Genomic DNA, 17,217 nt, shown 5'->3' with positions numbered 1-17,217 from the left:
ACACTGATTTGCATGTCTCATACATAGAAGGATTTTATTTCGGTGGATTGCTGACTAAATGTTCATTTGGGGGTAGTCCGGGGTTCACCTCCGGATAAATTTTGAATAAAACCTCAATCTTAGGGAAAAGACATACCTAAGAGACTTCGCGCTCGAGGTCGACGTTTAACTAGTGGCCGCTACCTCGATGTGTAAGTCTAGATGGATGTAGTGCGCACATAACAAGGAGGTCGCACCCCCGCTGTAAAGAGGTCGCACCACCGCGAGGTAGCACCCCGTTCGGTTTGAGGTCAAACATTACTGTAACACGTCTGAAATTATTGCTTGAAACTCTCCGCAAAACAACAGTTTGAAATTGAAAGGACCAAGAAGTTTATAGATAGGGATTGATGCGAGACGGGACGTGTGAAATGCTAAAATCTCCTCTCTTGTTTTGCAAAAATATTTGAGTCACATCTCTTGTCCATCTCTACCAACAAATCAAAGACTTTTACAATTTTTCAATTTTCAGTGAACAAATGCCCTCATTCAGCTCTCACGCGGGAAATCATTTCCCAGTGAAATAAAATTTAAAAGAAGAAGCAGGTGTGTCTTCAGGTTTCGGTTTGGAGGCGGTGTTAACTGTAGCAAATGAGGTTTCGTTACTGCAATTCCATTATCCGACATTTCCTCCCTCTGGATATGTGCCTGTCTTTAACGGGTATTTCTTTACCTTATATCAGTAACCATTTTTATCAATGTTGGAATTGAGGGAGAGCAGTGGAGTTTTTAAACATAGATATAATTAACAGTAGCACTTTTTTCTTTAGAAATCCCACAATTTACGGGCTACAGCCCAAATGCCCCTTCCTGTAAACGCCACTGCGTTATATAATAATAAGCTACAGTACAATTCTCAAATAAATATGAATAACTTACCTGACATTCACATTTCAGTTCCTATTTTCTTTCATTCTCTATTTGAAACGTGTCTATTATGAAGTTTGTGTTTCATATCCAATATTATTGGAACATTCCTCACTAGTTCTCTTAGTTAATGAAAGTATAAGACCTCTCGAGTATGTGCATGCAAAATCCTCTGCAAACGAAACTTTAAACAAATGAATACTTTATGCCGTGGAGGAGATCAGGGAGAACCTAAGAGAACATGACGCACAGCGACGCGACGCTGAACATCGATGTAAAAAAAATACTCGGTTGTTTACGATCGTGACCACTAATTCACCCTCGCGAACGACCTCTATGTCGCAATATAGCATACAACTTCGACATGAGCATACCCATCTGAATCCATATGTTTGTGCCATGATCAAGGGTAAAACCGCGACTTAAACCTCGACATCGATCACGAGGTCTCTTCGGTATCTATGTTTCTACCCTTAGGCCTTATTTCAACAACTTATGCAAATGTTGACGGTTCCAGACTTCCTGGCTGCGCATGCATTCTTCCTAAACATCATCTGTCTCTGTTTACTTCCACATAAGTTTATCCTTTAGCCATAAGTTTATCCTTTCAAGTCAAAAAGAACACATTCGTTCTCCTTCTCATTCTGCGTTCTTAAAAGTAAAATTACGTTATAATTGAACGTGCAATCTTGCCATTTTGAAAGTAAATTTCTGTCTCCTCCTCGAAAAAACAAATCTCATGGGCACAACTTGCGTTTATACTCCCCTCTGTTCCAAATAGAAAATTGAATTTGCGTATTTTCTGCTTGGCCATTGGCGAGATATATAATTCCATACTCAGTATTTCTGGTTATTTGGTACTGGAATAATTAGAATTGGAAGAATTGCTTTGTGTAAGCCATTCAGAAATATTTTGTGCTGTTATATGAAATTGGTGTGAGGGAAAGAAAAACGAGAGACGTGGAATTTCCTTTGCTTTTCCCCTTACAAAATCGTTTTGTGAGTAACAAACGTTTTCTGTCTGACGTATGACTACGTATCCTCCTGTGTAGCTCCGTGGGTGAGTGAGTAGAGTCGTTGCTTGGTAATCGTGAGTTTCATGGATCGAGTCGTCTTCAGGGCAGTCCATATTTTCATTCTTTTTTTCCAATATCTGAAGATGTTTCTACCCCTCCGTAATCACCTGATGCTCTCAACTGACTTCTCCTTTTGATGTCAACAATTGGTAGTGGGATGCTTTTAGGTTCGGGTGAGCTTTTACATGTCTAGTTACAAAATCAAACTTTTCGGCAAAATATGAATACTATCCTATTATTTTGTCTCAAATTCTAAATTTGCACATTTGACTCTATCTCTCTTTCATTATATTTGTATCTCCTGTTCTCCAATGTCATCAGCTATGACATAAGATGGCTTGGGAGCAAAACTTGAAATCATAAAAGTGCTATACAAATGAGCACACTCTCACTAAACATTTGATTGAATTTATGTTTTATACTGAAGGTGGGTGATTCGCTCTTCCTATCCTCTTGAAGTGACAGAATATTTATTCAGACTCTGCATAGTAATTTCAGATCAAGCGACTGAAAAAGTTCATTCCAACAGCAAGAGAATTGGACTTTAATCTTTTGTTTCAATTTATCTTCACGAATAGGGCAAATATGAAGTAATATATTTGCCCTAAGAACTAGGTTTGAGGTTCATCTCATTTTAGAGAAATGATGCTGTAGGCGATAGTGGGAATTTCACCCAAGTGTTCGGGAGTTATCAAGGCCTGACGATTATGCCACCCGCCTTCTTTTAAAGTCAATTCTTCCTTGCAATACTTCCTGGCAAACGCTTCGGACTCAACTGTTGGAGTACTTTAGCCTTAAATCTCCATATAGCTGTATCATCAAGAACTGTCCCTTACTGTATCAACCAATACACTTTTCCCCACATTTCCTAGCTTGCTGGATTTGTATCTCTAATTGTTCTTAAATATACATAAGCCATTGCGTAGCTTTAGTACTATACATGACCTTACGATGGAAACCCAACGTGGGAATTACGGGAATAGTATTTTCATGTAAGTACAAAGTACGATATATACGCTTTGCAAAACTTGCAATGGTGAATGATGTAATGAAACATTGTAAACATTTCGTTTTCTTCTCAATATAATCGCTAATTTTGATAATTAGCATGTGCTAGAGTTCTGCTAGAATTCTAACATCATTCTCACAGTAAGTAAGAGAGCATTTCCTTTTGCAGATTGAACTCCTCGGCACTTAAAGCACGTTCATTGTTCCAGGCTGTTAGAATTGTAACGTCATTCTCACAATAAGTAAGAGAGCATTTCTTTTGCATGTTAAACTCCTCGGTGCTTAACGCACGTTCATTGTCCCAGGCTGTCAATTGTTTTTTGGTACTTCGTTCGCCCCTCAGGGTTATAGAATTCAAGTGGGGGATAGGGACCAACTTAATTTTGCTTTTCTTCTGTGTTAAGTAAATATGGGCAACCTCAATTTTTTAAATTTTCAATAACGCCTAAAGTTTTGCGTAATTTGGATAATTTACAATCGATAAACAAAAATTTCTGAAAAACAGATTTCTAAGGAAGAAGAGATCATCGTATCTACTAGCATTGTGACCGATGTATACTATAAGGCTACAGAAGGGACGCTCTACTAATACATGATTAACAAAAGCCGTAATCGTCTTAAAAGAAAACGAACCATTTCCATTATTTTCACCACACGTGTTACAGGGCTCATCGATACCTTTAGTTATACAGCTGTGACAGACTGTGACAGACATGCTTACAACACACCAGCACTACTTCATCTTTACTTTCACCGCTTGCATCTGGTGCCTTTAGCATTGTATCTACATCATACGCAATGTATATAAACGTATTAGTATATAATGGCTTTTGTCGTCTGACAAACCATGTGTGATATTTTTCAACATGCATGCGGCATGTTGAACAAAAATGCTCACCACACATATGATCGAATTTTCAACGCCTGCTATCAAACATGACGCCATAACAAATGCAGACCTTAACGTTATCACATACAGATTTAGCCGCTTTATTACGCTTCACATGATTCTCAAAATATACACCGTTAGCAAACTTTATTGCATGCAAAATATTTAATTTTCATACTATTATAATTGCGTTCTTGTTTCAGTTCGCAAAACCAACATTGAATTTCACACTTGTGGTTATATGACTACCCATTATACGCTTCCAAACAATAATAGCAAACTTCTGTTTTCCGAGAAAATTTTAATTTTGGGAATGGGTTCAAAATGACTAGCAGTGTTAACTCTCTTGTAAAAAATAAAAAATAAAAATCTTATTTTCTCCAGGCTTTCCTGGGTAACGAATTATATATTCCCTGTTATTTTTTTCATGCTCATCATAAAATAAAATTTGGTATTCCTTTTTCCAGTGAAATATTTACATCTTTATAGTCACAGCCTCTCTTCGTTTCAACTCGTTCACTCCTGTCTTCTCGCAGAAAACTTCTGCTCTAACAATCCATGATACATTGCACTTTCTTTTTAAGCGACGCAAACTTTGCATACTTGTTCTATGTTTAGTAATCCAATAAACAATTGCCATGGGGAGACAATAAATATTCTTATTTTCTGTGCGTATTAAACGCTTTTACAAATAATCTTGGTGCATTGATTATTTCTCAACGGTACTCCTTTTATTAGTTCTTCCCTGGTCATGCATACTGTCGGCCAAACGGAACCGAAAAAGTATTCCGTGCGAAAATGAACATCTCATTTGAATTGTATGCTCGCTCAATTTAGGTAAGGACAGTTCTAAACGGCACTTACACACATTGAAAGTCACATGCTCCAACGCAAAATCAATTAAACTTTCAACATAGGTCTCTGGATTATCAAAGGTCTCTCATTATTCACATTTCTAACCGCGATTTCATGGCCGGTACGATGAAACTTACAAAATATTTTTATGCTTTCTCTAACAACTTCGAACTTAATATTGCTCTGATTTTGCCTGTCATTATTATTATTTCTATTACAATCACTTGTTTTACTACTACTATTACTACTACTACTACTACTACTACTAATACTAGTGCCATTTGTTCTATTACTATAATTGCTCCCATGTCCCACCAGTAGTGGCTCACGGGCATATGACGGGCCAGGCTGAGGATCAGATTGATTCCCATAACCACGATTATCCTGTACACAATATTCAGGCAGAGGATTGTATACAGGATTTTGTCCCCGCACCTGTTGCGTGCGTGTAACCACACCGTCGTTCATATTTTCATCTATTTCACCAATCTCCTAATTTCTTCTTCAACGGAATTTAGATCAAGCCCATCTAAAAATGATAAATCATCATTATTTAATTGATTTATATTATTACTACTCAAGCTACAATTTTCTTGCTGGATCTCGCTACGGATGTTTCAGATGGGATTATACATTGATTCGAAACAAACCACGTGCCAGTATCAAAAATGTTTGAAAGCTCTGATTCGTTTATTCCATCTACCTGACCCTCCAAACAAGATAATAAATACAGAAGTTTATGCTGAGCGCAATCACAAGTTTCTTTACTATGGAAAGATCCGTAAACAAACAAGTCCAAAATATCAGCATGTGTACGCAATGCTGCAAGTGTAAAATGTCATTAACTCCAAAGGCACGAAGGGCGCGTACTAGTGCATCACAATTCTAAGAGTCTCGACATCACAGACGCCGTAGTTCTATTATGGTTGTCCAGACGCTGAAAACTCTAGGATACTCGTTGAGACCGCGAACCACTTCCTGAAGATATATCTCATCGATCATGTTAAATTCTTCAGCTGGGCAGAACAAATCCAACTAAAATAAACAAGAGAGAAAAATGCTCTTTCTTATCAAGTACGCTTTACTAACAATTTTAAAAAACGAATTATTTACTTTCAAGCACCAGTTAAATAATAAGTGTAAAACGAAACCAGTCAAAAATTTTCAAACTACAGTTAAATAATGTATAAAGAAAGGTTCAATAACTTATTTTCAAGCTTTAGTTATATATATAATCATATATGTAAAACAGAAAGACAGCAAAAAAACCTAACTCATACAGAAAATTGACTACAGTTTAATAGTCTCTTGCACTGTTCAATAATACTGAAGCAAATTGAATGTGACCAGGAAATTATAACTTATTTCAAGTAGCAAATAAATAATGTATAAAGGAATAGGCAATAAGTTATTTTCAAGTTTAGTTATATAATAAGCAAATAAGTAAAACAGAAATATAGCAATCAAACTGCAGGAAATTTACTAGAGCTTTAATAAAGATTCTCACACTGTTTAATAATACTGAATAAAATTCAATGTAACAAGGAAATCAATCAATTATTTCCAAACTACGGTTAGCTAATGTATAAACGAATGGGCAATAAGTTATTTTCAAGTTTAGATATATAGTTATCATATAAGTAAAACAAAAAGACAGCAATCAAACAAACTTATGCAGAAAATTGATTACAGTTTCAAAAAGTCTCTCTCACTGATCAGTAATACTGAATACAATTGAATGTAACAAGGAAAGTAATAACTTATTTCAAGTAGCAAATAGATAATGTATAAAGGAATAGGCCATAATTTATTTTCAAGCTTTATAATAATCATATGAGTAAACAAAAAGAAAGAAATCAAACTAAATTATGCAAAAAATTGAGTACAGTTTAAAAAAGTCTCTCTTGCTGATCAATATCACTGAACAAAATTGGAAGTAACAAGGAAATCACTGAATTATTTTCACAGTACGGTTGAATAATGAATAAACGAATGGGCAATTAGTTATTTTCAAGCTTTAGTTATATTTTAATTATGCAATTAAAACAAAAATTAACTTACTTTATGGCTACAGAAGATTGAATAGAGTTTAAAAAGTCCCTCTTACTGCTCATTAATACTGGTTAAAACATACCTAGAAAAAGTGCAAATTGTATGATTTCTTTTTTAAAAACTCAGTAACTATAAGTAAAATAAGACATATAAAATACACATCTTTTAATCTAGTTATTCTCTATAAACAACAAAATGACGTGCCTACGTCGGTTATATGCCCTCTCAACCATTGGTAGCATCTCCTTAAAACTTAAATGTTTTTTCTCTTAGTGCAGGACTGACTAAGATTCCAGCAGGGATTAGCACACTGTAATATAATATTGGATTTCAAGAAAAAATCTTAACTCCTTTTAAAATTGTGTACCAATATTCTCTTTAAAACATTCGCTTAACACATAGACGAAACTCCTTTTTGATTTTTTACGTTTGATGGCGTAAAAGGAAATTATACCATGATCAAATAAATAGTTATTATGTCATCTCGTATCATGATTGCCAACAAGCTCTCTCAAATTTGCCGAAACCGATAAAAGCTAGCGCCACCTGGAATCAGTTTTGGAACTATGAGTTTAATGTAACATGTGTTTTGCGTTGGGCGTCAAGCAAGCATTCTCCTTTCTTTCGGGTGAGTAACCTGTTCTATGCAATAAATACTTGTTCCATATTACATGCATTTATTATAAATACATAAACCAGATTTGATAATCAGATTGACTTTAGCTTGTTAGGATGAAGTAAAGCTAGAAACAACACGTATCATATTGGAGCCCTCCAAACAAAAATTTATTTTCAGGGGTACATAACAATTAAGGAATGGACTGTTCCTAGTAACAGTTTTAGTATGTTAATCAGAACCGTCTATTCACTCGTCTTCTGTAGCAAAAAACATCTATTTAGCATCTCTTTTATAGCAAATGTTCTATGATCAAATCTCAGTGGGATAACTTATACCTAAATCGGTTCGTGCACAACTGGGAGGTGCGTTACAAATCCCGACAATACAACTTATCGTTTGCGCTTCTACCGTAGAAAACGCACCTTTTTAACGTAAAGGCTTGCCCTTAGAACCTAAATAAGGTACGATATATTACCGCAAGCAACTGCGTAGCACTCCTGTTAAAATCTGTGTGCAATTCACTAGTATAGGCTGTCTCCAGGTTTCTTTCTCAAGCAGTGTAATTTAGTACCGACAAATCTTATTAGGAATAATAAAATGAAAGTCGGTTCTGAATAAGCTATGCTTCTACTGTGACCCATGGACTTTCTTAAAGCCAACATTCCTTTCAGATTATCATTCCACCATTTTCAACAAAACAACCTTCTTTCCAAGTAATCTTATTATAAGTCGTTAAATAAGTTGATCTAACTAGATTTATATCATTGACTGTTTGCCACTGTTGGTTTTCTCGGGGTTCTCCAGTTTCACTCCCGTTTTTCATTAGTCTATTATATCAATAGTCAGAACCTGTCTTAATCCTTTTCATAAAAAACACAGTAAATAACAAAGCATGAAAAGAAAGAACTTACGTATGACTTCTGCGATGAAAAACTTTAAACAGTAAATTCACCAAACATACACTGTATGAACACGTTGCTATCACAGAATATGGATAAGGGATATGGATCCAGGGTATTTTATATATTTTATTTAGGACAGTGGGTGGGCATTCACAGCATTTTTCAATCAACCCCTGCATAAACAGTGCAAATACAAGAAATGCATTTTATCTGGATTTTTTTCAAGAAGTGATCTACAAGTTAGTTTAGGAATATTGCAGACATTGATTCTGATTTCAATCTATACTATGTGTCTTAATGTGTACTCAATCAATGCGTTCTATCTGCCATTGGTCCAATTTTTTTCTACTTGTAGAATTTCAACTTTTAACAGCAAATGAGAAATTGTTATACAGCTTATCTAGAAAAATGACACATTTGTAAATGCATATATATATAAATCGGAATTTCGATTTCCGTATACAGTTTGTACGATAAAATATCATTCTAATGTATGATCATTATTTTTGTTGATTAGAAATCGTGATACTGTCATTTGTGTTTTATCAGGCATTGCTTAAATTTTTCAAGTAATCACTTTCTCTCTGTAGAAATACGAAAGATAGTACATTGATTCTGACATTCATTTACTTTCGAGTATCCTTCATGTTCTCATGCAGAGGGGGAACGGAAAGTTCTGTGCTATATGGAGTTTGACGTACAACAGGGAAAATATGGCAGCAGCTGACATTCACATATATTCACCGTAACCAAGGGTGAAATATGCCACTAGAGCATTCATCAGAAGTCGTTCCATCTGTAACGTCAGGTCAACACAGACACATTCACATTTTACAAAAAAGCCACCTCATAAGTTCAGTTAGTATGGAGCTTTTGGCCATGTATGAAGTGCGTGGGCTAAGTTCTGCGTTCGAGTATAATATACATACATAAGATGCTGACGGAAAAAGACTAAGATGTGCGTCCGAGTATATTATACACATGATGCTTTTACTATGGTCATAGAATGTTCTGAATTTGCCCAACCAAATGATCCAATTAAATGAATGAACAATAACAAAAGAATAAATGAATGAATAAACAAATAAAGGTTTCGACCATACCAATCATCTACACCTCAGGATTTCCCAACATGTTCCGCACTCCAGAGGAAATTTTTCATATCGAGTTTGTTTAGTATTCCGGAATATAATTCTCTCAGCTTATGGAAGCAGTCAGTAAAAATTACATTCAAATAAATGGGGGGCGTGTTCAATTGCTCTAGTGTGCAGAGCTTTTAGGTGAGAGAACCATTTGAGAAACCAGGAGGTCCTGGAAAAACAGGAACCTGTGGCTATAGAAATCCATTGGAGCTATGCTCACACACAGTGTTCGAAGTAACCATTGGAGGGGTCATGGGAACCATTGGGGACTATTATACGGTTCCTGGGAGCCATTTTAAAGATTCTCATCAATGCACAACCAAAGAGTATCTTTCCTCAAGCAAAGGTTCATGGAACCATTATTTTTATAGGTTCACGCAGTGTTCAAGGTAATAAAGCTACATAACCCTGGAACCATTCGAGGTGTCCTGAGCAATACATTGGCTATGCACGCTACAGAGGCCATTGTACACGTCCTGGAAAGCCAGGAAACAATCGCTATAGGAAATCCCTTTTGTAACATTCTTTACGGGGGATATAAGAGGTCCATAGGAACATTATCTTTATATGCTCTCAGAACAATGTCCGATGATCCCATCGGAGGTGCCCTGAGTACGAACCATGTTCCCTAAACAAAGACACTCTTAAGGGTTATCCACGGCAACCATTGGGGTACCGTCGTGTTGCGTTATAACTTCTCACATAAGGCATTCAACCTTTCCAGAAAATATCTTTTATAAATCATGCCACACTTTCCCTTCTCATCTAGACATTAACCTGAGACGATTTCTCTAACTTGTAAAAAAACAGTTATTCAAAACTGTCGATAAACTTTTGTTTACATTTTCAAAACATTACTACTAACCATGAAGGTTTGATTAGAGTTAATTGTATGATTGAATGATTGAATTAAACCTCAAGGCAGTGAATCTTCAAGCATAATCAAAGTTACAGCCTACTTCTTAATAATTCAATCCAGTGATTCCAATGTGCACCTCTAAGTATATATGTGAGAATCAGATGAAATAAAAAGTTCCAGTAGATCTTCATTTTAGTACCAGTTTATTGTCTAAATTTACCCCAAGACCGAAAACTCGAGCATGTCCATTTTTGATTCGCGTCCTGTATAGTTCTATGTTTATCTCCGATGAACATAAATTCCTTCCACTAATTTTTATTTAAGACTCATTCTTTGATTTTAAAATACATTACAAAGCTACTTTTGGAAGATTTGAATAACGCCTTTTATAAAGAAATTGAACAATCAATAACACAGTTATTCGTTCTTTGCTCGTGAAATTGTTTGACAGCATGAAAACAAATTCTTGAGCTCAGGACACCCGCTCGTGGAGCTTCATCCGTTTTCCAAAACGGTTTATTATTGTAGTATATTTTCAGCACGGTAGTCAATTACATCACTAAAGATAGTGCAATACGTCAAACCCGATGTTGCATATTACCTTTCTTATGTTCCGGTTAAAATGTACGAGCAAGAAATCACAGCACACTACGGTCAAGACGTCAAACATGTTTAACTTCACCAAGATAATGCACCCAGTCACAAAACGAAAATATTGCTCACAAAACGAATTAGGAAACTGGAATTTCGGTAATTCCCTTCCCGTGCTGCCAAATGATTTTGTACTTTGGGACTCCTAAAGCGATTTGAGTTTCATTTTCAAGTCCACGTCGTTACAGTCTGAAAAGCTTTTGTAAATAAGGCTAACATTAAATACCAATGGTCAAGCTGCAACCCAATTTCTTCCAATGTAATCTCCAATGTTTGCAATAGTCAGTGAATGTAGCCTGAAGATTTTACACTACCGTTAACAGGAACCCGTTTCCTAGGTATGTGTTGCTTCTAATTTCGTTCATAGTATATAATTGAACCATCGTATGAAATCAAAGTGTGCTTAACTTAAAAACTGTTCTTTATTGGACGAAGAGTTTCAGAGAGCAAGTGAAGCAGCTTATTGTTATCATATATTTATTGTTGTATTATAAATGTGTCATTTATCTAATTGTATTATCTATAGCAATAAATTTTAGTTAATAAAAATGTTAATGAAAAATATATGTGGTACTTTATTTCTAATGTTTCAAACCTAAAATTAATATGCCATTCTTTTAGTTTTGCATCTAAGGTCTTAGCCTGTGTTATTAAGGAAAGGTGAGGATCTTCATGGAAACAGAGACAATGTGACTTCAATCTTCTTCAGCCCGTAACTCGTCAAAACTATGTATATTATTTGCAAGATGTTCACAAGAGCTCAACTAATATGAATATCACTTTTCTTCTCAGACCAGTTACGTAAAGCATATGGTGTTTTTTTTTAAGTTTGCTTTGAAATTGAGATATGAGTTAATGCTAGCAGAGTGTCTTACTTTAGAATATTACATTTATTTATTCAAGAAGTTGAAAATTGCAATGTTAACAAAACGATCATATCGGCTACTTTTAAATTAAATGATAAACATTAACGTACATCAAACAAAAGCCACATAAAGTAACATGTAAGAAACATATTTAAATTAGGGTTGGACGGATCGTTTTTTCATCAATTCAATGCAAAATAAGACAATACAACAACGTCAAATATTGAAACAAACGAATTGACTTTGCTCTATGGGCACAGAATATAATATTTCAAGAAATAAAGAAACATGTTGAAAATGAAATGAAATCTTTGAGTTTTCATTCCCACGGTTATGCCAGTTAGGATAAAGGAGACGGTGATGATGATAAATAAATGCAATGGTGGAATGAAGAAAGTGGAATGAAACGGAAGAACCCCAAGAAAACCCACGAGCACGTTACCATTTTCACAAGAGTTCTTACTTCTTACTTACATTAATTTATTTTGTTTTGTTTCCACCACTCTCGTGTATATTTCTACAACTGTCTCTAGTGAAGGATCAATATATAAATCCAATGTCTGATTAATAGGCTATATGATATTGTTCATTAACTTATTATTAAATTTAAGTTATTATTTCACTGTGATGTTTATTCATGTTAAAATATGTTTTCCATTACGCAATTCATCTATATTACGGTGAACTCACGGTATACTTGGCATGATTTATCTGTAAAATACTTGGCTGCTTACTGTGTACTCATTCCAGAAAATACTGCTCATTCTCATTTAAATAAGTTTGTTTTCTCCATACATTAACCCTAAAGTTCGTGGGTTGTAAAATATATCTGAATGTAATTTACTATGAGTAAACTTTTCTGAATAGCGTATAGGCTATTGATACTCCGTGCATTAGCTGTTAGTTTAATTTAAAAAGTGGAAGTAACATGTTCATTTGTAACATGCTAAATCACGTTCAGATTTTACACCCAAAGAAATCAATATCATATATATATTCGTGTCATACGTACGCACTTACGTAAACATACCATATTCTAGGTTAACACTCTTTAACCGAACAGCGATTGTCTGTCTTTATTTGATATTTTAGAAAAGCAATTACTTTTTTTGCTTCTGTGTCAATTTATTGTTACCCAAGACAAGACTATTTATTGTTATTTATTTCATGACTTTATTTTACCTTAATTGCTTTCAATCAAAATTATGCTAAGCGAAAACTGTATAAACCTTGATTTTTCTTCATCATCGTACTCAGAGCAATGCAAAACTGTATTAAGTATATAACACTTTGGAGTATGTACTAAGTAAATTATATCCATGATTTTATTCCAAAAACACTTTTTTGGATTCCCGTAATGAAAATTAACACAAACAGAATATTTATGTTTCTTTCTCTTATCGTTGTAATATATAAATATAGAGTTGGCAGTGGCTAGTATACTCTTTTTTTTTCATTTATCATCATAGGTATTCTGCCATTATTGCATGGCACATACTGCAACTGAAAAGCTTTCATGAACAACGGATTTCCGTTAACTTCTTCGTACTTACATACGATTTCTTGAGTGGATACCGTGCATTAATTATAGTTTATTAATTCCCTCATTATTTTTCCTGCAAGCATACCCTTAAGCATATCCCTCATGATATACTTTCTTCTCACTCAATGTCCCAATCAGTTCATCTTACTCCTATTAATGATATCTAAAATTCGTATTTTCTCTCTTAAAATTTATAAGTTTCTGTGACTCGCGTTCCACTCGACCCGCTAATATTTTCTATTCTTCTCCTCATTTCGTAAGCTTCCATTTATCCTTGGGTCAATATTTCTGATCCATAAAGCAGAATATTTCACAAGAAGTAATTTATAAGCATTTTTCTCAACTCTTTATTCAAGGTCTCACAAAATAGTATTTTCTTTCTCCTAAAGGCTTCTTTCGCCATTAGTAACCTTGTTTAATTTCACGTTCACACCTCATATTATCACTAATATGAGGTATCGAAAATTACCTATACCTAGATATCGAAAATTAATCAACGGGTCTCTTTTTGCACCTTCTACTTCTATATTTGACAACTTTCCCTTCGTTTCTATATCTACGGATTTTATTTCTCTAACATTTATTTTCATCCTATTATCTTTACATCCCTTTTATAACATTTTATTGATTTTTGCTTCAGATTATGCAACAAACACCACGTATTTGCAAACCGTATGCAACTAACGATTCTACTTCCTATTGAAATGTCGTTTTCGTTTTGTTGAATTGTTTTTAGCTATCTCTTCTAGGCATATATTAAATAATGTAGGCAAGGGACAGCACACCTTTCAAACTCACTTTACAATTTCACAACTCTCTTCCATTTAGCCTCCAGCTATAATACCTACGTGTTGGCTCAATATAAATTTCTTACGAGTCATCGATATTTTATTTCTTTAGGACTCCCGATATTAATTCCCAATTGATGCATTCAACATTATTTCTAGATCAACAAATACAAGTACAAAATATTCCTCTCTATGTTTTTCTATTAATCTTTCAGATGTGTTTCTATTAATCTATTAATCGTGTTCAGGGTGTATTTTGTTCACCTTGCTTTATCATAAAATATTGAATTGCAAAGTCGTAACATTGCTTTCATACATTTGTCACTCATATTTTTTATCAATTCGATTGATATATTATTTGTTTCAATTACCTTTCCATTTCTGATCTTGTATATACCATTTTCAATTCTGTATATCTCCTGCTCCATTTTTTCCCATCCTACTTCTATATTTGACATTGATCCCTTTATTCGAACAATCATGGTTTTCCCTTACTAACATTCATTTTCATCCAATATTCTTCACAGCCATTCCTCATATTTTCTAATAACTTATTGATGCTCTTGTTATCGCTAGTGTGGAAAGGTCGCTTCTATTTGCCCTTGCACTCAATAACCAATCTACATTAATGTGCACATCTCCCAGTTATATTTCCTCACCAGGAAACATACCATGCTTTGCAGACCGTCACCTGAACTTTGGAGGATTCAGGTGAAAATCGGTATGCAACGTAGTCGGTCGTGTATGAACTATCTAATACTAACAAATATTCTCTTTCTTGTTTAACTATTTACCTTACTGAACGTGATGCGAGGGGTAGTTCAACTGCTTTCATAAGCTATTAGAAGCACGTGCTATTAACTACATCTTCGCGATGTGAAAGGATTCTTAACTTCAGTGTTAAATGATTACGATAGGTACTTATATATTTATATAGTCATATTTCCACTCCCAAATATCTACATTACACGCCCCTACAGTTATTTCAGATTATATGATACTATAAGCGCATAACACCATTGTTCAAAAATATATCAGTACTATCTTTACAATGCAAAAGGATTATATGGCCGTGCAAAATATCAAGCGGATTCTATTAACCTAACTAATTTGTCTTTATTTAATACTCCAAGGTCGATCAAAGAAATATGGCTACTTTTAATTTCTTTAATGCGTGTGGCTTATTCATAAAGTAAACTCTGTAACGAATCTTATTGTGTTTTCTCTTACACAAACATGTAGTAGGCGTGCTGGCTATTTACTGACTATCGGATTTTAACGACGTTAGAGAAATGTAACTTTTGCGAAAAATAATTTCACTTATAAGATGTCCGACAAAGTAGTCCTTCAATCGGTTTTTGATGTCCTCCATATAAAAGGTTCTCTGCACTTGAAGACCACTGCCGAGCGTGTTCTGTTCAGTGACTAATAGATGTGGCTTCTTTTTCTTCCAATCACAAATGTTAGGCACAATCTGCTAGGCAATTAAAATAATTAGCTCCTAATTAGGTGTTGATCGTTTGTCGGGTTAATCTCCAGCCCGCTGCGTTATGTGGACATCGACCTGTATCGCCCCAATTACTTCGCCCGACTCCCCCCTTACGGAGTTTCAATGTTCATCCCCTAAGGTCCTTCGCTCGTCTCCCTCCCGTGATGGGAGTTTCAACGTTCGTCACCTGACTGACTTGTGCTTTTCCTGGTCACAATCGGTCCGGTGACTAACAACCACTCACTCAATATAACACTGTTCACTATTGGTCAATGGCCAAAAAATGTCCAATTAAAATTTAGATTAGATGTCGGTTTGGCAACTGGGGTGACTTACCAGTTTTCGCTGTTATGGGAATTGGCGTAGAAAAAGTCTCTCAGCAACTTTCTCAACAAATAGTTATTGTTCTACACACACACACACACACACACACAATTATATATATATATATATATATATATATATATATATATATATATATATAAATAAAGTTAATTTTTTCGTCTCCAAGTCGGAATTGAGGATAAGACGAATCTCGCTGTTTAGAACAAGCGTCCTTTTCAGTAAAATTAGTTTCGAAAACTTAACAAAATAAACGTTTTAACTTTCTTGCTTCGATAAGCACTTTGCTATCGATAACACTCTTTTCAGAATTTACAATAAGTGCCATATCATTTGCAAACCATATAAACTTAATAATTTTACATCCTGCTGAAATATCGACTTCATTCTGTAGACTATTTTTCACTATCTCTTCTAGATAGATATTAAATAACGTAGACGAGATACAGCACTCCTGTATAACTCCAGTTCCAGTTGCGCTCTCATCTGTCATATCGTCCCCTATTCTAACTTTACTAAGTTAGCTCATATAAAAGTTTCTTCTGATTCTTCGATGTTTCCATTCTAACCAAACTTTCTTTAGAACAGCACAGCAATTCCTAATTCACGCGGTCAAAATCCATTTCTAGATCAATAAATGCCGCATACACTTCTCTCACTTTTTATATAAACCTTTCACCGATGGCTATTGATAATTCTCTTGCAACTCTCCTGCACCCAAACTGTTCACCCTTAAATTTGTTTATTTGTATTTAAATAGACACTCCTGGTCAGAATTCGAAGCACAATTTCTGCTGCATGTGATATGAGATTAATAGTTCAATTACCCTAAGGCCTCTATGGGTTCGATTTCTTAGTCACTGGTATCATGATCCTCCTTTGGCAACGCTTCTGTTTTTTGGCCAATCTCCTGTCTTATATATTTCATTACAGAGTGGGAACAACTCTTTCTTGCGCTTGTCTTCAGTATTCTTAATTAATTCCATTGGTATATTATCTACCCCGGTTGTCTTTCCATTCCTAACCTCGTATACAGCTTTTACTAACTCATTTATAAGAATACTAAACCCTTTATCATCCTTGAAAACTTAATTTTCTACTTCAAGATCTATGCTACAAGGTCTATTCCTAATATCATATATTTGTTCGTTGCGCTTTGTGAGACCGAAAACAATTTAGCAAAGTATAAACAATAATATTATTTCACCCTTCTTACTTGTTTAAACTGCC

Source organism: Thermobia domestica, chromosome 4, assembly GCF_964235325.1.
Source record: "Thermobia domestica chromosome 4, izTheDome1.hap1.1, whole genome shotgun sequence".
Taxonomy (NCBI): Eukaryota; Metazoa; Arthropoda; class Insecta; order Zygentoma; family Lepismatidae; genus Thermobia; species Thermobia domestica.
Note: the sequence above shows the minus strand (reverse complement) of the source record.